Below are 27112 nucleotides of genomic sequence, written 5' to 3'. Positions count from 1 at the left end.
CCAACGCCCCAGCCCTCTAGATGATTTTTTTAAATTTGTGTTCATTGTTTTACTTTTTGCTCCATGAGTTCTTTGGGTTTTCACAAATGTATAATGTCATATATCTAACATTGAATATCATACAGAATAATTTTGTCACCTAAAAAAATTCATGTGTTTCACCTATCCAATTTTGCCCTCTTCTTCCAAATCTCTGGCAACCATTGATCTTTGTACTGTCTCCATATTTTCCCCTCTTATTCCTTTTCTTCTGCTTGCTTCTCAGTTTATACTGATCTTCTTTCTCGAGGTTCTTGAAGTAGGAACTTAAATTATCTATTTGAAAATTTCCTCTTTCCTTATGTATGCATGCAGTGTTATAAATTTTCCTCACACTACTGATTTAGCTGTGTCTCACAAATTTTGGTATGTGGTATTTTCTATTTCTTTAAGTTCAGTCTATTTAAAAATCCCTTGATATGTTCTCTTTTATCTATGAATTATTTCTAAGTGTGTTTGTCTAGTTTCCAAGTTTCCATTTTCCTGTTATCTTTATGTAACTTATTTCTAGTTTGATTTTATTATGATCAGAGGACACACTTTTATTTCAGTTCTTTTACATTTGTGGAGGTTTGTTTTATAGCCATAATATGATCAATTTTGGTTTATATTCCTAGGCATATGAAAAGAATGTGTATTCTACTGTTGGGTGGAATGTTCTACAAATATAGATTCTGTTGTTTGATGGCATTGTTGAGTTTCTTCTACATCTTTGCTGATTTTCTGTCTAGTTCTATCATTTGTTGAGAGAGGGATGTTGATCTCCAACTATAATGTGGATTTGTCTATTTTTCCTTTTAGTTCTATCACGTTTTGCTTCATATATAATATTTTGCATCTCTCTTTAGTGCATGCACATTTGATTACTATATCTTCTTGTTGGATTGATCCTTTTATTGTGATATAATGTCTTTGGTGATTTTCTTTGCTCTGAAGTCTACCCTACCTTATGTTAATATAGACATTCCTGTTTTGTGGGGGGGAAAATGTAAAATACACATAAAATTTGCCATCTTAAACATTTTCAAGTGTACAATTCAGTAACATTAAGTACCTTCACATTGTTGTGCTAACACCACCATCCATCCACAGAACTTCTTGCAGTATTTTGATTGATGTTTGCATGATATATCTTTTTCTATCCTACTTTCATCCTGCCTATGTTGTTATAATTCAAGTGAGTGTTTTGTAGACAGCATACTGTTGGGTCATGTTTCTAAATCCACTCTGCTGATCTCTGTCTTTTAATTGGTATATTAGACCATTTACGTTTAATATGTTATTTATGGGTTTGTATCCATGTTATATGTTAGCGCTTACACCTGCCATTTTATTTTCTGTTTTATGTTTGTTCCCTTTGTTGTTCATTTTTATTTCCTTTTTACTGCCTTTGTTTGGGTTTGTTGAATTTTTTTAGAATTCTATTTTGATTTATCTATAGGTTTTTTTTTTTGAGTGTATCTCTTAGTACAGATCTTTTAGTGTTTGCTCTACATATGACATTTTATATACATAACTTATTACAGTGTACTGGTGTTATCATTTGTTTCCTTTTATCTGAGAATATCTTGGTTTCCTCCTTCATTCTTGATGGATACTTTCACTGGATGTAGAATTCTGGGTTGACAGTTTTTTCTTTCTGCACTTGAAAAATGTTGTGCAACTTCCTTCTGGTCTCTATGATGAGAAATCTGTTGTCCTTCAAATTGTTTTTCCCTGTAGGTAAAGTGTCATTTCTCTCTTGCTGCTTTTCTTTGTCTTTATTTTTCAGAAGTGACTATGATGTGTCTTAATGTTGGTTTCATTCTGTTTGGAGTTCACTCAGCTTCCTTAATTTGTAGGCTTATATCTTTTGCCAAATTTGGGAGTTTTTAGCCATTATTTCTTCAATTGCTTTTTCAGTCCTGCTGTCTTTGCTCTTTCCTTCCGAGATTCCAGTAACACAAATGTTAGATTTTTGTTATAGATCCACAGGTCTCTGAGGCTGTATTTTTTGTCAGTCTGTTTTCTCTCTGTTGTGTGGATTGTGTAATTTTATTTTTCTGTCTTCTAGTTCACTAATTCCTCTGTCCACTCCATTTTGCTGTTGAGTCGATCCATTGAGTTTTATATTTCAGTTATTATATTTTTCAGCCCTAAATTTCCATTTCATGGCTTTTCTTCGTAACTTCTGTTTCTCAGCTGAGAATTTATATATTTAATTTGTTTCAAGTGTTTGAAATTGCTGTTGAAGACTTTTTAGGATGACTTCTTTAAAACAATTCTAATGACTTTTTCATCTGAGTATTGACATTTATTGATTGTCTTTTTTTATTCCATTTAAGATCTTCATGGTCCTTGGTATGACAAATAATATTCAATTAAAACCTGTACATTTGGGGCATTATGTAATGAAATTCTGGATCTTATTTTAGTATTCTGTTTTAGCTGGTTTTGTCTAAAACTTCTCCAGTAGGGAGATGAGCAAGCACTGCCTTCCCTGCAAGGTGGAGATAGAAATCCAGGTTCCCCATTTGGCCTCCATCAACACTCAAGCAGAGGGATGAGGGGGACTCTATGTTATTTCTGGGAAGGGGTGCATGTTCTAGCCCTCCATCAGGTCTCCAAAGGCACCTGATGATAAAATTATCCTGATTGCAAGGAGTGGGAGTGCCTTGTTACTGCTCCCATGACACCACAAGTTGGAAGTGGCCTCATTACTATGGGGCTATGTTAAAAGTCCTGACTCTCCCCTAGGCCTCCTCATCAATACCACCCTAACAGGGAAGGAGGAATGCTTATTCTGGTGTGAGTGGATGTCCAGGCTCTCCACATGGTCTCTGTCACTAACATTGCCAGTCATGGGGTGTGAGAAGCACTATTGCCCAGTGGGGATAAACATCCCAGCTCTACTGGGCCTTCTCTGGCACTACCCTGGCAGGGAGTTTAGGGTACCTTGTTACATCTGGGCAAGGGTGGGAGTCTAGTCTCCCTACTTAGCCTTTGCTGGCATGGGTGAGAATAGGGCCACAGTTTTGTTGTTGTGGTGGTAGTGCTGGTGGTGGTGGTTGACTGAAGTAGAGTGGTTACTGCTGAAAAATGTTCTGTCTTAATACGCTCTCCTTTTCCTGGTCCTTTGGCTACAGAGACCAGGCTTTTATATTTCTCATCTATAATAATTGATCTAAAACATTGTTAGATTTTTTTTAAAATAAAACATTTTTAGAAAAAAATTCTTTCCAAATAGGTCTTAATTTATAGTGTTTATATTGTTTCAATTTTTTATAGTAGGAAGACACAGACATATTGAATTCACATACTTGCAATTATATAATTTGTGGTAGAAGTACTACTATAAATGTATGTTTAATAAAATATATCTTATGCAGCAGAAATCTTCCCATTTTTCAGTGGTACTTAAGCCAAAACTAGAAATATTTATGTATTTACCTATCTAAACATTCATACATTCATCATCAGTGTCCTAAATGGTTTGCATAAGGATATTAGAGGCTTAGAAAATTATCTGCTAGATTGTTTTAATTTGATTAATTTATACCCCAGGTCTACTGCCTTTTTTTTTTTTTTTTTTACTGCTATCATTTAAAAGATAATTTCTCAATGCTGCATTGGGATATTTTGTTATGAAATTTTTTAATAGTTCAAGAATTATGACATGGTTTAAGAGAGAAGAGATCCCAGGATTCTTAGTTAAGCAATCAATTCTGAACTAATCAGTGCTACATCATTAAAATATTCTATATTATTCACATATTGATCATGGGCCCTGTTGTTTTCCCATGACATGAGGAATTTTTGTGATTGAACCTTGATTCCTCATGTTATAGAAACTTCTACCACTTCTTCATTGCCCTCAAAATCCCTCCTTTGGCTCATTAGTTACTTGTTAGTGCCACAGGTACTTGTACAGGTAAATGCTGGGTTGTCCTTGGAGAGAAGAAATGGTGAAATGTTGTCTGCTATTTTTATGTTTCAATTTAAAATGATGAACACTCTGCAAACTGAGAATATGTTGTTAAAAAAAACTTAAACTAGTTTGTCATATAGATGGTTAACACTTCACTTGTTTTTAAGAAGCTAAAATAAAATCAAGGAAGTGATACCAAGAACTCCTGTTTTAATTTAATTATTGTAGCAAAACACCTGATGTAATTTGCTGGAGTTGCCTCAAGAGTCCTTGGACAAATGTTTACATGTAGAGTAGCACTACCAAAATGATAAATTCGTAATAACTTTCCCACATTTAACAACTAAGTTGACAGAGAAATCAGAAGTCTGAACATTAATTAAACTCAACCCTTTCGTCCTTTCTCAGTTCTCATCACCACCCCAAAAAACCTTCAGTTTGATACTTTTGTGCTAATCAATTAAAGAAGTATATTTAAATATAATAGAAAGTTGATATCATATAAATAAGAAACCTGCCAACTTAAATTATTTCCTTTGAGAAAGGGGGAGTTGCTGTTGTTGTTGTTGCTTAAATAATTTTCATTAGTGCTATATATAGCTGAAGACTAGCAATTCAAATAATAATCTCTCTTCCCATAAGTGGGGTTTTCATGCTGAAGATAACACCTCGTATCAATTGGCCATGTATTTCCAGTTAGCTGTTTTCCCAATCATGGTTCCCAAGTGAGCTCAGCCATCTGTATTCTCCCAAAGAACTCCATTGGGCTGGTGGTACATACACATTTGTGAAATACCAGCCACAGCCATGGCACAGTCAGTGTGTGGCCACGAAATAACCCCCCTCAATGTGCTTTCTCCCCTCTCCCATCCCTGTTTCCTTTTCAGATTTGAGGCCACAATAATTCACTTGACTAATGTATTTTCTACATGAACAATACTCTAGTTAGGAGAAAGAGGACTATCAACAAGTTTCTTGAAAAACTGAATTTGTAGCCAAAAGAGCTCTTAATAGAAACTTAGTTTGTAAATTCATGAAAATACTTGTTACCATTTCTGTCAACTTCATTTTGCTATTTGGGTCAACCAGTTTAGACTCTGTACATGTAAATTGTCTCTATATAATTTAGTAACTTAGGATTTTTACTACTAGTGATAGGACTATGACCCCTCCCACTTTAGACACTTAAGCAGTGCTTAGCTAGATAAAGAAGCCAGCACTTGCTGGCAGTACTTAGTAGAAAAGCCGCAAGACAACACTGTGTTTTATGAATTTGATGTTCTCACCTCCAAGTTAACTTTTTAAAATTGAGCCTCATCTTGAACTGAAAACAGTAAAATATAAAGATGATACTTTCACACTAATAGTTACTATTTGCAAAAGTGAAGGGAAATTACAGTAAATTCTCAGTTATCTGTCATGTTTGAGAATGTGGGATATTATGGTTAGTGGGGTATTGTGACTTAAAGGTTTTATGCAGCATATGCATATCCATACTCTAAACAAATTTGTGCAGTAGGCAAAATTTATCTTTGACCATGGTCTTTCCCCACCTGCCATGGGATCTTTCCTTGTTCACAGACACAGAACCTGTTCTTTTCTCTACTGCCCTAATAGGCCATCAAAACCTGGTCTTAAGGAAAAACTGACCCCTACAATGGAATTACATCACTCATACATTTAACTTATGCCAATGTAACTATTCTTGTTCATCAAAAGAATTTTCAATGTGAGGCAGAATGTATTTTTAATATAAATATCATAGGCAATTCTGCCTAACATTATACTCAATGAGCATATGCCCCTGAGTGAGTGTAAAATAAGAAACAGAAATCTGCTATGTTCTCCATTGGTCTGAGTTCCTGATCACTTCTCATAGAGTGAGCGTCTCACCATTCTGAGGGTATTTCAAGTGTTAAAAGACTTTTTTTTTTTTTTTTTACACAAGCCTTTTTTATACAAGCCTCCTAAACACAAGCCAATGACTCCAACTGGTGTTGAACCAAATAAACAGTCATCAGCTCTAATACTGAGGGACAAAATGTCTGCTTTGGACTTATTAAGAAGTGGACTATCTGTCTTCATTCTGGTACCTTCAAAGGAGATTTTCAAGGATAATTTTATCTACATGGTTTTCACCTTACATGCCTATGTAAGGTTTGAATCCATTATGTAGTTTGAGTTTTTTCTTTTATATGAGTTTTATATTTGCATTTTAACAGAAAATAATGGAATTAATCTGCTTATAGAATTATAGGCATTATTAAACCTCAACTAAATATGTAAAAGAAAGACAACTAGGTATCATTTTACTATTTCCATCTCTGAGGGAAAATTTGGGTGACACATTTTTATGTGGTTTTTTTTTTTGGTAATAGCACTTCTAAAATTACACCAAGTAAGCAGCCATTTATTCTATCAAATCCTAAGACCAGCCCTGATTTTACACACAGATTTCCAAGTTTCTCAACACTATAATATGATAAATACATCAACATTAAAACTGTGTATTTCACCTCTGCTTCTCAATTTTTTCATTTATAGAAAGTATTTGTATTTAGACACTCTCCAAATTGCAATTCTAGCTTCACTCAGTTTATTTTATAATATTTTAGCTCTGAAATCTATGATTATTATATCAGATGTGGACTAGATGCTGGATACATAATTGCATTGTTTAATCAGAGGGGATTTTAATATCTTGCAGTACTTCAAAGTCATCCCCATGAATTAAGGTTGCCATAACTACTGCTATGCAAAGATACCAATTAGTAGAGATTTATAGTTTCTAGAGCCTAATGATGTTTACTGTGTGAAATAAAAACATACTTTTTTCTGTTCCCTAAATCCAATTTGATAGAATAAGAGGGAAAAAAACTAGATTTTTAGGACTTTGCTGGCCAACATTTGAGCTAAGATTTTAATTGGAAGAATGCATTTTTATAGAAAAGAGTAGTGCAATATTGTTGCATCACAGAGTCTTAAATAGCATGGTTTATAAATGAGGTAACTTGTTTTTCTGGACTTATGGTCCATGGGGGAGGAAAAGACTGTCTTTACTACTTAGAATGTTTTCTTGCTTTTTTATGCTGTATCAGGAATATAACAAGTGTTATGTTTTGGCTGCATGTTATGGACAGGGACCCTGTAGAAAAAGACAAGGGACCCTGAGTTTCCTGACTCAGGTGCTAAACAAAAGCCAAAGAAAGTTTTTAAGCATCCTATAAGCCTTTTTGCTAGTACTGGTGGGACAGTGTTCCTGTTTTTCTCTGTTTCAGATTTATAATTGTTTATTTTACCATAATTATTTCATATTAATTTTTATATACTACAAAAATTTTTATTAGGTTAGAGCAGTTTTATTAGGCTAGAAAGTAAACATATGATACTTTCCTAATGGAGAAATACTGAGAATAATACTGCTCAACTGGAAACAAGAAAGCTAAAATTGTGGTAGCACTTCCTCCAGGTATTTAGCTCAAGCTTAAGCAGAGTTGTCTGAAAAGTTAACAGGAAAAGAAACTACTTGTGAAGTGTTAAAACCACAATCTAAGAAAAAAATTTTTTCATAATGTCATATTATAGAGTATTAAGACCTAAATGTCACAGACTTGTTTAGTAGTATTTAATAAATACATTTTTCCTCACCTAAGATAAAAGCAACAACAACAGGCACCAAAATCCCAACATCAGTAGCTGAATTGTTTGGGTGTTTTGTTTTTTCATTCTTCTGGAGCCATGTGGCCAGCAATAGCACCATCTTTATATTTTAGGCAAAGAATGATTTTCAGGTTTTCTATGTCTCACAGTGGGACGACAATCCAAAGTTAAAATTCATATTAATTATTTGAAACTTAGAACTTATTTTCTCACTCTGGCAAATCCTAAAAACAACCCATAAAAGCCAATTTTAAGTGCTCTATTGCCAAACAATAAAGTTAGTAGCAAAAATGATGGTTATATTCTATTATAGCAGTGTTTGTGTGAGAAAATTAAACCTAAATTTTGATTGGGGATTTCAACAACACTGCCCCCCCCCATTCTACTGAATCACCTCTTTCCTCAGGCGACACTGGTAGAAGAAGGTTCCAGTAAGAGGTGAGAAGGGGTAGAAGTTCTAAATAGGCGCTGGGATTGGGAAGGAATAGTGGGGAGCTTTCTGAGGGTTTGTGAAGGTCTTTGCTTCTAGCAATGCAAACAGCAGATATAATAATAAGGAGGGCGGTTGCTATTCTCTAAAGGTTCCAGAAGTTTAACAATAAGCTTGTCCCTATTAATCACTAACACATGAAAAAGGTTTTAAGGATATATGAAGCCCAGTAAAATTTATTGAATGTGTGTTCTTTTCCCTTCTCCCTCCTTCTTCCTTTGCTATACGGTTACATCTTGCCTTTGTCCCTGAGAGTCCTCCTCCACACCTCCTTATTTCCTGCTCCCTCTCCATATATCTGTTTTCTCCCAATCTTTTACATTCACTTTCTTTCACTTTGATCCTTTAGTAAAATTTGGGACTATAGAGGTGTAGTACACAAATAATAGAACACAGTTCAATCTGCATTTTAAAATATTGCCTGACTTAGCTCTCTGAAGTCAGGGTCTGTTTTATTCATCAACTAACAGAATACAGTAGGCCCTCAAAATATGTTGAGTGGGTAATGAACAAATAAATGCTGTTTTTGAGGACAGTTCTTTTATGGAGTTGAAATTCTAGGATGAAGAGCAAAATAGACTCTAGAGTGGGTGGGGGTAGACTAAAGAATAGGTTAGGAATATAACTGTGGTAGTGGTGGAGCAGCTGAATGAACTCACCCCCCTCTCCCTCCCTCCCTTAACACCATTGAAATGAATCAAAGGTAATGTCTACAGGTGTCCAGGAGTTTACAGTAGGAATAAGAAGAAAGGGGACATAAAAAGACCAGGCATGTATAAGTTGAGAACAAACTTATTAAGAAAACAAGTGAGCTTAAATTTTGGCTTTCATTTTGTCTGTATTTTTTAGGATTGGATTACATTAGGCTGCCAGTTCAGAAAATCCAATATAAGAATTCTTTTTTTTTCAATATAAGAATTCTTAAAAAAAATAATAATAATTCTTATACAGGACAGTTTCTTTCTTTCTCATGTAAATGAAGGCAGTCCAGGACTGCTTCAGAAGCTCCATGTAATCATCAGGTGCCCAAATCCTTCCGTGTTTTTCCAGCAGCCTCAAGATGTGGCTTCATCTCTAAGATAGATATCCAAGATGGCCACTGTAGCTCCAGAATCACATCCACATTCCAGATAGAGGAAGAATTTACTAGGAGAATAAGCATATGCTTCCTCACTTTAGTGACATTTATTATGCACACTCCATTACCCTTTATAATCACATTGGCCAAAGCTTACCAACTTGGTCACACCTAGATGCAAGGAAAGCTAGATAATTTATCTTTTTTCTGAGTGGCAATATACCCAACTAAAGATTTGGGGTTTTATTAACCATAGAAGAAGCAGAGAATCAGCACTAGGGACAACTAGCCATCTCTACCATATTGACCAATGGATTTTCTTGGAAAAATATCAATAATAAAAGGTAGACAAAGAGTTGTTATAGAAAACACTCAATATTGTATTGTTTTTAAAATATAGATTCTCCTTTAATGTGTAAAATAGTTGAGGCTAGGTTGTGCTTGATATTAAATTATTTGCAGATACTTAGTAAACATTGTAATTAGAAGAAACAGCATTCCAAATACTAAATTTTAAAAAGTACATTGATACCTAATAATTTTAATCTTAAATGCACATTGTTCAAGCCCCACACACCAAAAGGATGAGTAAAATTTGAGTATTTCACAAACGCTGTGCTAAAGAGTTATTTAATTTATATTTTAAATAAGACAGAACTGCTGGTTCGATGTATTGTAGCTCTTACTGTGTAGCTCTCAGAGCTAATAGTTACTGACCACTTATTATTCCAGTCACTGTGTGATTTCATGTAATCCTCTGGCCTTCTAAGGTCACTATATTATTATTCACATTATACAGGTGAGGACATCAAGGCTAAAAGAGATTTAATTTTTCCTTGGAACCCAGTGTTGTTGGACTCTAATGCCAATGCTTCTAGTCATTATACTTTACTGCTGCTTCTTTATAAATGTTTAATAGTATAATCTATCTGATTGTTACCTTGTATCGACATAGAAAAGGATCTTCTCATTTTAAGTACTGATTCTTTTCACTTAATCATACTACTTTAAGCTCTAAAGATAATTGCAGAGGGACATTATGGAATAAAAACAGCTGGAGGCATCTGTCCATAAGTGAACAGTCACAACAAATAAAAGCAACCTCAGTATCTTATCCATAAGCATCTCATCAAAACCATCTTTGACACCACCACCTTTGCCTTATACAGTATTTGTTTAGATACAAAGTGGAAAGAAGCAAAAGGCTTCTTGGGAAATAAATTTTCTTCTAATTCATAATCAATTTGCTGGGGGGGGAGGTCACCTTAGGAGCAACCTTTACCCACTCAAAAATTCATCTCACATTAGCAGTGAGGATTCAGATATCACCTCAACTCATTTTCCTTACTGATAAGTTTAAGGCATTCGTAATCAAATTTTAAGATTCTGCCTTCTTGACTTTACAGAGTATGTCTCCTGCATTCTATTTCTACTCTCATCACTCTGGCATACATCCAGTTACCCCTTAACTAGACCATTACACTGTCTTAAAGTCTACCTCCCCTTAGCTTCTCCCCACAATTCAGACCATCCTAGAAGTTTCTCCTAATCTTCTAAAATCAAAGCTCAGTCATCTCATTTCCCTGCTTGACACATGCCTCTAATCCCAAGTGTCAGGGAAAGCTATGACCAAGTTAAAAGGCCATTTTATTAATTATTACCTACCACTTATACTAGGGGGAAAGAAGGGACCCAACATACTGTTGTTGGTTACCTTACTATCTAAGAACTTACATTATTTGTCAGTCTTTGACTGTATCTAAGAACTTTACTGAGGAGGTTGAAGAAGCTCAGGAAAATAGACTTTAATTGAATGCAAATTTATATAGGAAAATAATGAACATTTCCTTCCTTACTAAGAAAAGCAGAGAGTAGACAAATCTGCTTGTTATTGGGGAAAAGGAGTGTTTACGGGGGAGGGGAAGTGGTAGAAAAAATGGCAACATTTGAAATTCAGGGCTTCCCTGGTGGCACAGTGGTTGAGAGTCCGCCTGCCGATGCAGGGGACACGGGTTCGTGCCCCGGTCCGGGAAGATCCCACGTGCCGCGGAGCGGCTGGGCCCGTGAGCCATGGCCGCTGAGCCTGCGCGTCCGGAGCCTGTGCTCCGCAACGGGAGAGGCCACGACAGCGAGAGGCCCGCGTACTGCAAAAAAAAATAAAAATAAAAAATAAATTCAGTATTCATGGCATTTTAGGCAATAATTCACACTCAAGAAAAATATTTAATAAAGCAAAATCATCCCTGCTACTCATAAGAATTGTTCTGAAAAGTAAAATTGCCATGAATCAAGTGCATTTAGTCTGGAGACCACCTTTTCGGTACAATTACTGTGTTTTAAACCATGGTTTCCATTGTTCCTAATAGTGTCTTTAGTCATCAACAGCTAGGGAAAAAATCTAGGACACGGAGCTCTATAATCTTTAGAAATAGTAGCTCTCTGAAATTCCTTATAGAACTCAGGACCATTTTTGCTACTTTGGTTCCCCATTTACTGCTTACATTATTGCAAATGTTCTATAATAAATAATTTTCTTAAGCAGAGAGGATAGAAAGTATCCTAAAATCATTTTCATACACTAAATCTCTATTTCAGAGTAGTCTTGAAACTGTAAGAATTTTAGACGATTATCAAGTGAACAGTTTAGACTCTAAATGTACATGAGACAGTTAATGTACATTTTTCAAGGTAATCTTCAAACCCAGCTCAAAGATACCTTCTCTCATGTCACCGATAGGCACCAGTGTGTGATTCCAGTACCATTTTTTCATTTCTTCATCTGCAGATTTTTTGGCATGTTTAGGTGGTACTATTATTTTCTGATACAAATAAGCATAGTTTGGGGACTTTTTAAAAGTACCTCTTTGTTCAACACACTGCTTACATGGCCCAGTCTTTGTTTTTTGCCAGATCCTAGGATTGGGGGAATCATTTTTAAGTATTGGATTCTCTTTGTCTCTATGGTATGTGCAGCCCAGTTTTCCATGTGGCATCAACTAATATTGCTTTTTAAGAAGTGCTTTTTTATGACCCAAGGATACCAAAGAAAAACTGTTATTTAACCCTGTCTTCAATATCTACCTGCTCTCGTCTCTGGAAGAAAGATGACTTTATTTTTTGCTGTCTGAAGTTAATGTAGCAGAAAATCATCAGAACAAGACATAGACTAGAAGAAAATATTTGCAACACATATATCAGGCAAAGTCTTGTATTCAGAATAAAGAACACTTTCAACTCAGTAGCAAGAAGACAACCAGCCCAATTAAAAAAAAAATTAACAGAAGATTTGAATTGTCACATGAATGAAGATATATAAATGACCAATAAGCACATTAAAAAATGTTCAATATTGATAGTTATCCAAGATATGCAAATTAAAACCACAATGCATTATTACTACACAAGGGCTTCTCAATTTCAGCACTTGACATTTTGGACCAAGTATTTCTTTGTTGTGAGGGGCTGCCCTGTATGTTTTAGGATGTTTGGCAGAATCCCTAGCCTCTAGCAGGTACGTGTCAGTGGCAACTGACTTACCTACCAGTTGTGAAAACCAAAAATGTATCCAGACATTGTCAAATTACTCTAACAGGGCAAAATCACCCCCAGTTAAGAACCGCTGCACTACACCCATTAGATTGACTGAAATGAAAAATATTGACTATGCTAAGAGTTGGTGAAGATGTAAAGCCACCGGAACTCTCACACACTGCTGGCAGTAATGTAAAAATGGTTCAACCACTATGGAAAACAGTTTGGCAGTTCCTTAGAAAGTTAAACCTATGCTTGTTATATGAGCTGGCCATTCCACTCTAAGAAAATAAAATGGAAACATATGTTCAATACAAACCTATCTAAGATCCTTAGGGAATGTACTATCCTACTTAGATGAGAATTTTACACATGAATTGAAAATCTTAAGTACAAAGAACCTTTTCTTTGTTGACATGTAGCATTTTTTCCACTTCCTTACTGGGATCATTTTGCTTCTCCCTGAACTGAAGCTACTTCAGTGAGGATATATTGGTGTAGACTCTTACTTTTTCTCTCTTAAAATGTGTTTCTTGCATTCACTTTCTTAAAAGATAGTTTCATATATTAGTACAATTCAAGAAAGGCCATTTTCTCTCAGTGCTTCAAAGATATTATTCCCCCAGATCTTCTGGCTTCCATTGTTAAAAATTAGACTGTCAGTTTAGTTTTTCCTTTGTAGGTAATCTGACTTTTCTCTTGGATAACCTTTAAGATCTTCCCTTTTTCTTGGAATTTTTCAGTTTTACTCTATGTCAAGGTATATATTTCCTTTCAGTTATTCTGTATGGGATTCATTGTGCTTCCTGGAAATGAGGATTGGTGTCTTTAATCAGTTCTGGAAAATTCTCAGCCATCATCTCTTAGAATATTGCCTTTCTCCTTCGAGAACTCCAATTAGATATATATTAGACCTTCTGTTCCATCCTCCATGTTTTTTATTTCTTCTTCCATATTTTCCATCTCTTTGTATTATGTGCTACATTCTGGATTATTTCTTCAGATTTACTTTCTAGTTTATTAATAATTTTCTCCTCATCTATGCTGAATACACTGTTTATCTATTGAATTTTGTTTCAATTATTATAAAGTCTGTATTGGATTCATTTTTAAATCTGGTTATTTTTTGATGGTTTCTTGTTCCTCATCCATACTTTCAATTTCCTTTAAAAATTTAAGAAACATATTAAACTGGTATTCTGCATCTATAATTCTAACACCTGCTAAGTCTTGCAGGTCTTAGGTGATTATTGTTTCTTCAGACCTCACTAATGGTGCTTTTTTTCATGGTATGTTTTATTGTTGTAAGCTCACATTCATCAGAATTTTATCTCCTTCAGAGATAATCTGTATTTCTGACTGGAGCCTGGGGGACATAACCAACCCACTTTAACCGAATCCTTGCCTTGTTTTTTGATTGTTTCTTTTAAGATCAGGTAGATAAAGGGATTTAAGGCCCCAGCTCCTCATATGTGAGCCACTTTGTGCTTATAAATTTTCAGAGGAGGTTTTACCCCTTCTACCAAGAGCAGAAGTTGAAACAGGCAAATTTTTTACCTCCTTTTGTAGATGGGGTGTTTTTCCTAGTTAATGCTTTCAATGATAGTTTAGCCTTTTGGGGTTTGGCACCCCCCAGTTTCCCAAGTCCTAGGGTTTGTCATCTGTTCCCTATGCTGCTGCTCTAGGTTACTGGGGATTCATAGCTACCAGGATCAGTAATCCCTACCTCCTTGGATTCCTCCTATTGGCCATTTTTGACTTATGAGGATTGCTGTTACTTTGCCGGTTTAGCCATACCTTTTAAATTATATTTCTTATAGAAATATTTGTAGGTGTTTTTTACAACATGAGTAAGAATCATTATTATGGAGGTTAGCTATTACCCTAATCTGTCAGAGAGTGGTGCTGTCAGAGCTCCTTAAGGCTTATTACATCAAAGTACACTTTTAGGGGACTTAACCTGGCAGTCCAGTGATTAAGACTACACCTTCCAATGCAGGGGGTGCAGGTTTGATCCCTGGTTTGGGAGCTAAAATCCCACATGCCTCATGGCCAAGAAACCAAAACATAAAACAGAAGCAATATTGTAACAAACCCAATAAAGACTTTAAAAATGGTCCACATAAAAAAAAAATCTTAAAAAAAGCCGTTCACTTTTAGTAAATGGCCTACTACTGTACTATCCAAGTTCTTATTTCTGCTTTTTTAGAATTTTTCTGACTCTTTCCTTGATCAAATGGTTGACTATCATTCTTTCTCTGTCAGTGTAAACAGTAGTAGTCCCTACTTCCTTCTAAATTACTGTGGAATTAGAAACTAAATAAACAAGCTTTTTGTAATTTTATACAAAATAAAAGTAAATTGTGTCTAAGAGAGGTAAACCAAAGGTTTTCCTCTGAGTACAGTACATATTCTTTGGTATATATACTCTGTACCATCTATTTTACTTTTTTTTTTCTTACTTGTTCTAGATTCTTTTTTTGAGATTGTCAAACGAGTCAATTCAGGTATAATGAGATATTACTATATAAATAGTGTATAATAATCACCTATTTTGTCCAAAATTACTGATTTTCAAATGTGAAAGAAAACATTTTAAGGGGTGTGTGTGTAAATAATCATTAGATTTAATCCTACCAAATCACTCTGAATTCTACTTTTTGTGTGTGTGTGTGTGTGTAGGCAATACAGTATTTAACAACTAAGAAAAATTACCATATTTTCTTACGTTTTAAGTCTGTTAAAGTGACTCTAATGATTGTGTGCCAGTTTGTCTTCATTTATGTTTTCATTTTTCTCTTTTACATAAAATGTTATGTTTTCTAGATGTTATGGAGCATTCTTATTCTGGCAGTAGGCTCAGTGGGGAGTCAGTCTAGATTTCCTAGAAAGGGATGATGTTCTAATGACTTGGGTGGTCACAGAGGGTGGGGTGAACAGTCAATTATACAAAAGAGATTTAGGGAAAACAGTACAGGGGAAGATAGGGAGGGATGAAGAGAAAAGTTCACGGTCCCTTGGCCGCTTTCCTAATGGACATACAATCACTGGAATAGTAACAGTGGAAAGGAAACTATCAGACAACATCATGGTATAGTAGAAAGAACATGCCTTTGGAGTCGGACAGGCTTAAGTTCTAACCTTTGCTCAAGCCCCTTGCTATGTGACCTTAGGTATTTAACCTCTCTGTCTCACAGTTTCCCATTTCTGAAATGAAGATAGCATCTACCTATAGGGTTATTATAAGGGTTAAGAGTTCAAACATGTAAAGCATTTAGAAGAGTACCTGACACATACTAACTAAAATATGTGTTAGCTATGCTGTTAATATTACCAAATCTGCAACCATGAAGTGTAGCATCTATCTACTTCAAATCTTAGACTAAAAGTCAAATCAAATCTTAGACTAAAAATCTGGCCTTCCCTGGTGGCGCAGTGGTTGAGAGTCCACCTGCGGATGCAGGGGACACGGGTTCGTGCCCCGGTCCGGGAGGATCCCACATGCCGTGGAGCGGCTGGGCCCGTGAGCCATGGCCGCTGGACCTGCGCGTCCGGAGCCTGTGCTCCGCAACGGGAGAGGCCACAACAGTGAGAGGCCCGCGTACCGCAAAAAAAAAAAAAAAAAAAAAATCTTTGACTAAAACTCTGAGTTACTGGTTTTGAAGCTCTCCATCAACCGGCAGTCAGTTACCTAAGTGCCACGATAACAATCAGGTGTTTTGCATAACACAGAATCCTGCTTTCCAAGCCCTTTGTACCTCTTTGCCTTTGCAGTTTAAGGCATTTCTCAGTCCAAGTGTCCCTTTAGGAGCAAAAAGACTACAGTAGGTGGATCTTATAAGGAAATTATAAGAAGGTGGAGAAAGGAAGAAGGTATGGATATTGTTTTTAAAGAAGGTGGACTGGGAAGAAAAAAAATGTCTGGCTGATAGTAGATGCCTAATTAATATTGGTTGAATGAATACTGAATAAATAGGCCCAATATATCCATACATATAGAGATTCATGAATTTAACAGAAACATACACAACCAATCCCTGGTGTATAGATACATAAGTGTTAAGTAATTGATGAAACTTTCAGTAATATTTGGATGGATACTGTTTTAAATTATTAAGGCTTAAGAGACCAAGGAAAATACGAGCTTGATGTAGAGTGTCTCTTTCCCAAATGATGTGTTGAAAATACTTTTTTTTCTTGACACAGCATAGCTTAGTTATCTGTGACATTTGAGGATAGAGGAAAAGGATGAGGTAAGGATATCACCAATAAATAAAACCTAGAGTTAGTCTCCAAATATTTGTTTAATTTCCCCCTACCTTCCTAGGGATGTATAGAATACAATGAAATATTGAGAGGAAGTATACATATATACATTTTTGACAGCACCCTACAGTATCAGTAGCAAATCTCTTATGTTTTTTAGTGCATGGTAAGTTCAGTATATAATTGATGATATGGCAAGTCAAGCTGATCTGCTTAAAGTAATTTTTTTTTAGGGAACTAAAACTAGCAAATGATTTAAGCATTACTTGAAGAAAAAAACAAAAGGTGGTTCTTGAAGATTTTTACAGAAAATATTAGAAACTGCTTTAGAATACTTTATAAATTTGGCAAGCCAAAAGCAGAATGAAGAAAATTATTAACTATTGTTTCACAGTGTTTTTGTGTCTCTATTGCAAGTAACACTGTCAATTTGAGCAAATACTGAGGTTTGCACTAAACATTACAATGATGAAATCTGTAACTCTTTGAAAATCCCTTCTAAATCCTCAGAAAACTTCTCTCAAGAATATGTATTGAGTGATAGAAATAAGGAGGAAAAATTACATAGAATGGCACTGTACAATTTGTTGTTTGCTTGTTTTGAAGGTTGTATTTGTATGTGGTTGTTTTAAATCATATTTACATTTTTTGGATTCGCACTGTAGCATTTTCTTATTGGGTCCCCCCCACCAATCCCCCGTGAATTTTAGAAATTGAGTATTAGGTAATTTAAGAAGAGAAGAATCTTATACATCTTCCTACCCTTATCCTCTATGCACAGACAAGAAAGAAAATTTCCCGCAAAATTCTATATATTATTACAAATACCCAAATATTTTAAAGATAACTTTATACAGGATCTGGCACAATAAGGATGTAAACAAAATTATCACTACATTACTAAAATCGGATATATTTTGTTTAGGGTTGGTGAAGAGATTTTATCTTTCTTTAACCCAGGACAGTCTATCCTGTTTTATAACTTGTGCTCTGCTCTGACACTATATAATTTTTTTAAAAAAAGCAAAAAACAACAACAACAAAAAAAAACACTGAAGGTTGGACTGCATTGGTATCTGGATCGGTTGAGTCCTTACCTGTTTGTCTGCTTTCTGATTGGCTGAAAACTGTTGCTAAGCTTGTTTTTTGTTCTTCGGGAAAGTCAAAAGTTGAATGTGACCTATTTGAACTGTATCCTGCTGCTTTTGACTCTGCTTTGCTCTTTCTCCGATCCACATACTTTTGTCTGCTATCTTTTGAAGTTTAGATTTTTTTTTAACCCATCAATTTGTAAATTTAGAGTGCAGTATTTTAAGGTTTTAAGATTTTAATTGTACATTTGTAATGCACAAATTAGAGTACAGTGGTTTGTTCTTTTTTTAATCTGGCTGAATACTTGAAAGTTGAATTTTCTGACATTTAAAGCACGTTCTAATTGTAAAGAGCAAATACATTATTTAAAGACCTGCCTATTACAAACACAAAAGATTATTTGGATATCAATAATATCCTTATTGTTAATAACAATTCCAAAGTGCATCACTGAAGAATTTATTAGGTCACCTTTTTGTGTTTTAGGATAAAAGCTATTATTGATCGTATTGGCATGTGTGTCACTGAAGGATGAGATTGACTTTATTCATGTTTTCTGGAGAAAGGCTAGAAGGATTGACAGTCCTTTCAGTTATAGACCAAATCCGGGACAGCCTAAATAAAAGTTCTACTGGAAGTCAAGTTTGGTTTGTAATTCAGTAAACCATAATTGAACTGTTGTGATTCCAAGAGCCTTTTCTCTAAGGCTCTATTTGGCCTTGATGGGAATGAGACTTTGAATTAGATTTCCCCGACACTCTTCTAGAACCAGCAGAAATCCTGGGAACATTCTCTGAGCCTTAAAGCCTGACTCAAGCCTTGGATGAACAACATAGGGAGCTACAGACTAGCATGGATTCTCCAAACCTACTGGGAGTTCTAGTGTACAGATCAGGAGATGTGGCATGTATATAAAACAGTGATGTTCAAATGTGTTACTGATTTTTTTTTGTCCACATAGTCTTTAGTGAAACAGTATTACCAGAATTCTGATTTATATACAATATCTAAAACTGGTGTTTTATTAATAAATGATCTCTTTAAAGTTCAAATAAGTAAAGTTAAATTATTTATCAAGCCAATTAGTGAGAACAATGAGCTTATGTTTTAAACAAACTTGAAATAAAGGGGTTATGGATTATAGTTACAGTATTTCTGTATTTTCTTGTATTCATAATATCAGAGAAATCTGGACTGACACAGCAAAGTACCTACATGCTGTAGCAGCCCACTCACTACTGTAGTTTTACTCAAGCAGATGCAGGCAGGCATGAATTTTTTAGAAGGCCAGAACACACAAACTATACCCTTCCTCGCCACTGACAAATTTACAAGAATGTTCAAACATATACTCACAGAGATGATGGAAGAAGCTTTATTTACTCCAGTATCTAAATTATTATTTTGGTGGTTTCCAATGCATTTACTGTTTATAGATGTTTGTAGGTTACCTTGAAAAAGAAAGCTCAAATATAATATTTCATAATATCTCTAAAGTACTTGTAAGAAATACAATTCTGAAATCACTGGTAATGTACAAAGAAGCCTGGTGTAGGAGGAAGCCAGGTTCCAGTTAGCGTAAAGCATATTAATTCTTGATAAAATCAGGAATTATATTAACAGAGTAGAACTTTAGAGCTGAAGTAAAGTATGAGAGATCATGAAGTTCATTTGCCCTTCATTTTAAATTTGAGGGGACTAAAACTAGAAGGGTTGTTAAGAGATTGCCATACCTTCTGGGGTTTTGTTTTTGTTTTCTTATTTGTTTGTTGTTTTGTTTTTTTTCTCAGAGTTGGACATTAGTAGATGACTCCCTATTTAATGATTCCTGACAGAATCCCAATCTATTTGCCAATCTGTATGACTTATGTGAGGTTTAAGTCTAAATAAAATAGATGTCCAATCTCAAATTAAGATGTTTCTGCTTGTTCATAGGATTTAAGAAATTAAGTGCATATAATTGGCATTCAGTAAATATTTATAAATAATGAATGACTGAAGGGTTTACGTATTATTAAGATTTCTGTTAATTGGTAAAATAATAGCACTGACATCCATACATAAACCTATGCCGAAACATACTTTTAAAATTAGAGATATAACAAGTTAAAAAAGAGTACTACCTTCTCCAACTTGTAATATCTGAATAAAATCCTATTTTAGTGTTTCTCAATTGCCCAAAATTAGGAAAATCAGATTTTCTATTACTACAAATGAAATGATCTTGAATTCTGTTCAAACTTAATCTCATATAACAAAACAAAAAATAATTTTTAAAGTTGCATTCTTTTTTTGAGTATTCTTAGCTAAATAGAGAGATAGTAGTGGTAAGTGAAAATAAATATATTTGTTGAATTACAGTGCCCTGAATGTACCCACATCCTTCGGGCAGAGGGGAACATGACCCACAGAGGTGCAGTGAGGATTTTGGAGGGCAGAAGAACAGATGAGAAAATCCAGTGAATGGCATTTAATTTCTAAAATGCTTAGTAATATGCAAGTAGTTTGTAGATGTGGCCTTGTACTTTGTGATGAGGTTAAGGATCTACAACTTAATACCCTCTTGAAAAACAAGAGATCTCAGAAGGAGGCAAAGAAAGAAGGTGGTTTAAAGGATTAAAGGACCTACAACTAAAGATTATCACAAAGGAACTGAGTGGGGGGTTCTTTGAGCTGTTAGAAAAGCACATGTTGTTGAACTGTATTCACAGCTTGGTAGTACTAATCATCGTGAGGGGGCATGGATAGGGAGGTCAGGATAGCTGTTATAAACAAAAAATAACTTGATTAAAAGATTTTAGAATATTGTCATTAGGATTTTGTTTCTTTGAATTAAAATTATCTCTAGTTTGAATAAAACATTCAAAATTCAGACGTGATTAAGCAGGTGACTTACTAACATGCATTTAGCCTAAACATTTTAACTGTGGGTAAATTCAGTTTTATAAAGGAAGTAAACACGTGAGAATTCAGTTCCATGAAGTCTGTGGGCTCAGGATAAGTTGAAGGTATTAGGTTTGATTTTAATCTATTTTGAGAAGATAATTTTTTATATTATGCCAGACCAATATATTCCTTGGACGTAAAATTATAGGTTACGTATTAAAACCAGTTATTGCCTTGTGCCCACAAACAGAAGCATTTTGAGAATTTAAAAAGCATTTTCACATATGTTTTTAGGTACAGATGAAATCCAGCTCCTCAAAAACTATTTTTTTTAACATCTTTATTGGAGTATATCGGCTTTACACTGTTGTGTTAGTTTCTGCTGTGTAACAAAGTGAATCAGCTATATGTATGCATATATCCCCATATCCCCTCCCTCTTGAGCCTCTCTCCCATCCTCCCTCTCCCACCCCTCTAGGTGGTCACAAAGCACTGAGCTGATCTTCCTGTGCTATGCGGCTGCTTCCCACTAGCTATCTATTTTACATTTGGTAGTGTATATATGTCCATGCCACTCTCTCACTTTGTCCCACCCCCCACCCCCGTGTCCTCAAGTCCATTCTCTACGTCTGCATATTTATTCCTGTCCTGCCACTAGGTTCATCAGAACCATTTTATTTTAACATATTTATTTTCTTTTTTTTTTTTAGATTCCATATATATGTGTTAGCATATGGTATTTGTTTTTCTCTTTCTGACTTACTTCACTCTGTATGACAGACTCTAAGTCCATCCACCTCACTACAAATAACTCAATTTCATTTCCTTTTATGGTTGAGTAATGTTCCATTCTATATATGTGCTGCATCTTCTTTATCCATTCATCCGATGATGGACATTTATGTTGGTTCCATGTCCTGGGTATTGTAAATAGAGCTGCAGTGAACATTGTGGTACATGACTCTTTTTGAATTATGGTTTTCTCAGTGTATATGCCCAGCAGTGGGATTGCTGGGTCATATGGTAGTTCTATTTTTAGTTTCTTAAGGAATCTCCATACTGTTCTCCATAGTGGCTGTGTCAATTTACATTCCCACCGACAGTGCAAGAGGGTTCCCTTTTCTCCACATCCTCTCCAGCATTTATTGTTTGTAGATTTTTTGATGATGCCCATTCTGACCGGTGTGAGGTGATACCTCATTGTGGTTTTGATTTGCATTTCTCTAATGATTAGTGATGTTGAGCATCCTTTCATGTGTTTGTTGGCAATCTGTATATCTTCTTTGGAGAAATGTCCATTTAGGTCTTCTGCCCATTTTTGGATTGGGTTGTTTGTTTTTTTGATATTGAGCTGCATGAGCTGCTTGTATATTTTGGAGATTAATCCTTTGTCAGTTGCTTCGTTTGCAAATACTTTCTCCCATTCTGAGGGTTGTCTTTTGGTCTTGTTTATGGTTTCCTTTGCTGTGCAAAAGCTTTTAAGTTTCATTAGGTCCCATTTGTTTATTTTTGTTTTTATTTCCATTACTCTAGGAGGTGGGTCAAAAAGGATCTTGCTGTGATTTATGTCATAGAGTGTTCTGCCTATGTTCAAAAACTATTTTAAATACAATACAGTATATATGCACAGCCTGAGAAATATTTTCTACTTGAACATGTCATACATTAAGTATCTTCCATTACCTTTTTGGTTTTTTTTTTTTGAGTTGGTATTTCTTTTTTGTCCTTCTTTAAAACCTTCAGTAACTCCTAAGAACATATGGGATAAAGACCTAACTCTCAGTTTCCCACTACACTCACCTTTTTCTTGAACCTCATCCTATTCCAGATTAAATCCATTCCTTCTTATTTACTTCAACAACAATGCTGAAAAGTAATTAGCTTCTAAAAGTCGTAATGAATGAATTTTCCCACCTAACTTTGATATCTCAACACTTTCTTTACGGTCACTTCACTTTAGAGAAGCCTCAGGGTGTTTAAAGCCAGACTTGGTTACAAAATGTTCATGAATTTGTCAAACTATGGTATGTATACAGGCAGTGTCTGACTTGTAAGTACCTGCCTGACTTAACAAGCGAGCCATATGTGCCATTGCCCAAACCTATATAGCCACTATCTTGGTAGTGCAGGAAAACAGGAACAGAAAAATCAAAGGAGCTTGGGAATATCTGGGGTTCCAAAGGGGAAGATGGGAAGAGACTATGAAAAACAGAATTTGCTTGGTAGAGCTGGAAAGGACAAGCTGATTCCCAAGCAGAGCCTGCCTGTCTGCCTGAATAGTGACCCCAAAGCCTCCAAGAGTGTTTGTCTAGATGGCCCATATCTTTTATTATATGAATATTGAACTTGAAATTCATTATTAAGTTTTCAGTTGAGTTAAGCTTCTTTTTTTTTTAATGGAAACATCTCTGTGGAGTTCACTCATTCAATACACTCTTATTGAGGGTCTACTGTGTGCTGGGCACTAAGATATCAGAAATACAGCAGTGAACAAAAAAGACAAACATTCTGATTTTATGGAGCTTACATTCTATTGAGACAGACTAAATAAATAAATAAATTAGTATGAGATGTCAGTCCCTCATATAATAAGTGTGAGTTAGTATAAGAAGCCTGTTTTCTTCCTAATACCTACCAGTTGTTCTAAGAAGAATAGGGGTAATGTGAGGAGCAGGTAGGAAGTTGGGTAAACTCTATTGAGGGAGCTTTGTGTAGCATGAAGTTACCAAAGGTCTGGGGAGACACTGAGAGGAATGACAGGCGTAGAGAAATAGAGGAGAGAAGCTCTCAAAGAACAAGACCACTCATTCCATGATTTCTTTTTTCTTTTCTGTTTTTTAAAACCAGATCTCACCCTGAGTATGAGCAAGGGAGATACATTTTTCTTTCTTGCTGCCCTCTTTTCTTGCCATCAGAATCAAGAACTTAAGCTAACATACCATTATTGACATTTTAAAAATATTCATTAAAGGAAGCAGCCCAGCTTCTGCTGCTTTGGATTCAGACAGACCTAGGTTCTAATCTCAGTCTGCATTTGACTACTTTTACAACCTTGGACAAGTTACCAATATTTTATGAGTTTCTGTTTTACAAATTTGTAAAATAGAAATAATTGTATCTGCCATATAAGTGTAAAGTTCTTAGTGTCTGATATATTGGTCTTATCATTAGCCTGGAAAACCTGACCATGATTTAACATGCTTATTCTTTGAGGGAAAGTGATTTTCTAATTTAAAACCACTGACACTATTTGGAATACTACTTGTTTACAAATATGAGTGATGGTCTGTTTCTAAAACCCTATGTAGAAATTTAAAACTGTGCATTTCTAAAAGAAGAAACCCTAAAGGAGAGAAAGATAGCAAAGATTTGTCAACATTCTTGCTCCTTTATAAGTAATATAATTCTAAAAATTAAATTGAAGAAGTGAAAAAGTAGAGGACAAATAAGAGAATATAAAATTAATGTTCAGTACTAGAAGGATCTCAACATACCCAAAACATGATGTTGAAAGGAAAAAAGTGCTTAGCAGGCAAGCTATATATAAAAAAAAAACAGGAAGATATCAGCTAGAGGAGAAAAATCTTGACAAAATTAGTAAGCAGAAGTAATCTTAAAAACCAGCATTCATTCCAAGTAAAAATGTTTTAAATGACAATACGGCATTTTTTTCAAGAATGCTTAAACCACATAAATCTAACAAATCCCACTCCCCCTCTTAAAGGAGTTCTTTGGTTTAATGGCTAAAATCATGGCTATGTGTATCTAACCAGTTATTAAATATAATTTCTAAAGAATAGATCTACAAATCTATAGTACTTTAATTCCTTTAGTTAATGAGAAAATTCAAGATTTAATATGTGGTCCATGAAAGTGTGATTATACGTTTTGGCCTGATTAGTATTCTTTCTATTAAAATATACATATTCTTTTTCATTAGGTGACTATATTTTTTAAAGTCAAATGGATTTAGGGAAGCCGTTTGGTCAGGAGAGCATATAAGTTGAGATTTATCTCCTAAATTTCAAAAACAAAAGTATGAGGCATCATTTCCTTTCTCAAGAAACTTATTATCATGTTGGAGAGACAAATCCACCTTCATCCCTACACTTTGTTTCATTTCCATTGTTCTTCATATCACCCTCTTGTCTTGACAGAATTGCCTCAGCAGCCTTCCTAGCTCATCTTCCTGCCTCTAGTTTTGCCTAAACCTTAGCTGAAATGCAAATTTGATGTCATTCTACTCTTTAAAACTTTTAGTAACTCCACACTACTCTTAAGAATGAAATTTATTGGGCCTTCCCTGGTGGGGCAGTGGTTGGGAGTCCGCCTGCCGATGCAGGGGACGTGGGTTCGTGCCCCGGTCCGGGAGGATCCCACATGCCGCGGAGCGGCTGGGCCCGTGGGCCATGGCCGCTGGGCCTGCGCGTCCGGGGCCTGTGCTCCGTGGCAGGAGGGGCCGCGGCAGTGGGAGGCCCACGTAATGCAAAAAAAAAAAAAAAAAAGAATGAAATTTATTGTCCTTAATGAATCTTAAACAAGGTCCCTTCTTACTGTTTATGTTTTACCTAAACTTCATCCATTACTCTCCATACCCTGTGCTCTAGACCCCAGTGAACTTCCTTTATTCAGTTTTCCTAACGGACTACCACTCTCAGTCTTTCCCCTGCCTGTGGGCTTTTGCACATGCTGGTTTCTTTGCCTTAGAACTCTGTCTTTACTCTCCCAAACACTCCCCCGATTTTCTTGCCAAGGCCTCTCTACTAATCCTCTAAGCCCCTAGCTCAGATATCTCTTCCTTCTGGAAGCCCATCTTGAACCACCAGGCCACGTCTGGACTCTCAATGCCACATAGCTCTCTGCTCAGATCAAGTCATTTGACACCACTCTTTTACATGGGTGTAACATCTCGTTCTTGAGAAGATTAGAGTTGAGACCATTCCTGCTAATGACAAATGCAAAAACCACAGTTTGAGTAGGTTTACCAAAACATTTTTATATTTATTTATTTGGCTGTGCCTCATTGCGTGTGGGAGCTTAGTTCCCCAACCAGATATTGAACCCACACCCTTGGCAGTGAAAGCTCGGAGTCCTGACCACTGGACCACCAGGGAATTCCCAAAACATTTTTAGAGGAAAGGAAATATTTCAGATTTACTTCTTGGATTAGATGTCAGGATTCTTCATCGAAGAAAAAAATGTTGAAAGGAAATGTTTAAATAGCAGATTTTGTAAATAGCTGCTGGTCTATAATGATAGCCTGTGGTAAATATCAAAAATGTAGTCCTTTGCAATTACTAATCGGTGCTCAGGAGGTTTACTACATGCTCAGCACTGGGGATTCATTAGGAGAAGCACCTTCAGGACATCTGGCCTACTCACGTAGTGAAATCTTTGGAAAATATAAACTTTTTATTAAATGATTTGGAACAAAGCATTTCCAGAAGTGAGATCTACACAATGATATTTGCAGGTCAATACAGTTGTTGGAATTCTTGGTTAATAGATTTATTTGGAGGCAGCTTTTTTATGTTAGAGAGTGACTAATTCACAGTTACTGCTCTATCAAAAAGAGCAAAAATCAGTACTCTTTGAAGACCTTAAGTCAGTCTTTATAGAAACCATAAAGGAACCTTGACATTTAATGGCTTGAAAGGGTCTCAGTAAGGACTGAATTAGAATATATTAAAATTATTTTTCTTTTTATATAAGGCAGCATCAAAATAAACTGAAACTTTCAAAGAAGGAGGAGGGAGGGAGGGAGGGAGAGAGAGAAAAGAAAAAGAAAGGAAAGGAAGGAAGCAAGGAAGAGAAAGAGAAAGAAAGAAAGGAAAGAAAGAAAAGAAAGAAAGAAAGAAAGAAAGAAAGAAAAATCCTAATTGGAGCTTCCTATTCAATTTCAACATGTTTCTTCAATAAATATTTATCAAGCACAAAGTATCAAACATGAACATATATATATATACACACATATACACACATATATGTATATATACACATGCGTATACACAGTTTGCAGTTCTAATTTGCATTTAAACCATTTTTGCATTAGCTAAATGCATGCTTTTTCTTGCCTCTCATTAGAAAATAGAAAGGTAAACATTCTCCATTTTGTAAATGATATTTTAATGTTACAGACAAGGTTATGCCCTACTAGACAGCT

General features: G+C 35.4%; 1 protein-coding gene and 1 non-coding gene across 4 annotated transcripts in view; one reads left to right on the top strand and one right to left on the bottom strand.

Moving 5' to 3' along the window:
• SESN1 (sestrin 1) overlaps positions 1-27112 on the top strand; it is a 105930-nt gene that overhangs the window by 55532 nt on the left and 23286 nt on the right. The gene's annotated exons all lie outside the window — the stretch shown is intronic.
• LOC115802057 (U12 minor spliceosomal RNA) lies at positions 10427-10539 on the bottom strand. Its single transcript, XR_004022438.1, has one exon. It is a non-coding gene; the product is annotated as a U12 minor spliceosomal RNA (small nuclear RNA).

The sequence above is a fragment of the Delphinapterus leucas genome, chromosome 12 (assembly GCF_059928025.1).
Source record: "Delphinapterus leucas isolate spDelLeu-1000000601 "Yukka" chromosome 12, BTC_Dleu_Yukka2, whole genome shotgun sequence".
NCBI lineage: Eukaryota > Metazoa > Chordata > Mammalia > Artiodactyla > Monodontidae > Delphinapterus > Delphinapterus leucas.
The sequence above is the reverse complement of the archived record's forward strand: the minus strand, read 5'-3'. Positions and strand labels throughout refer to the sequence as shown.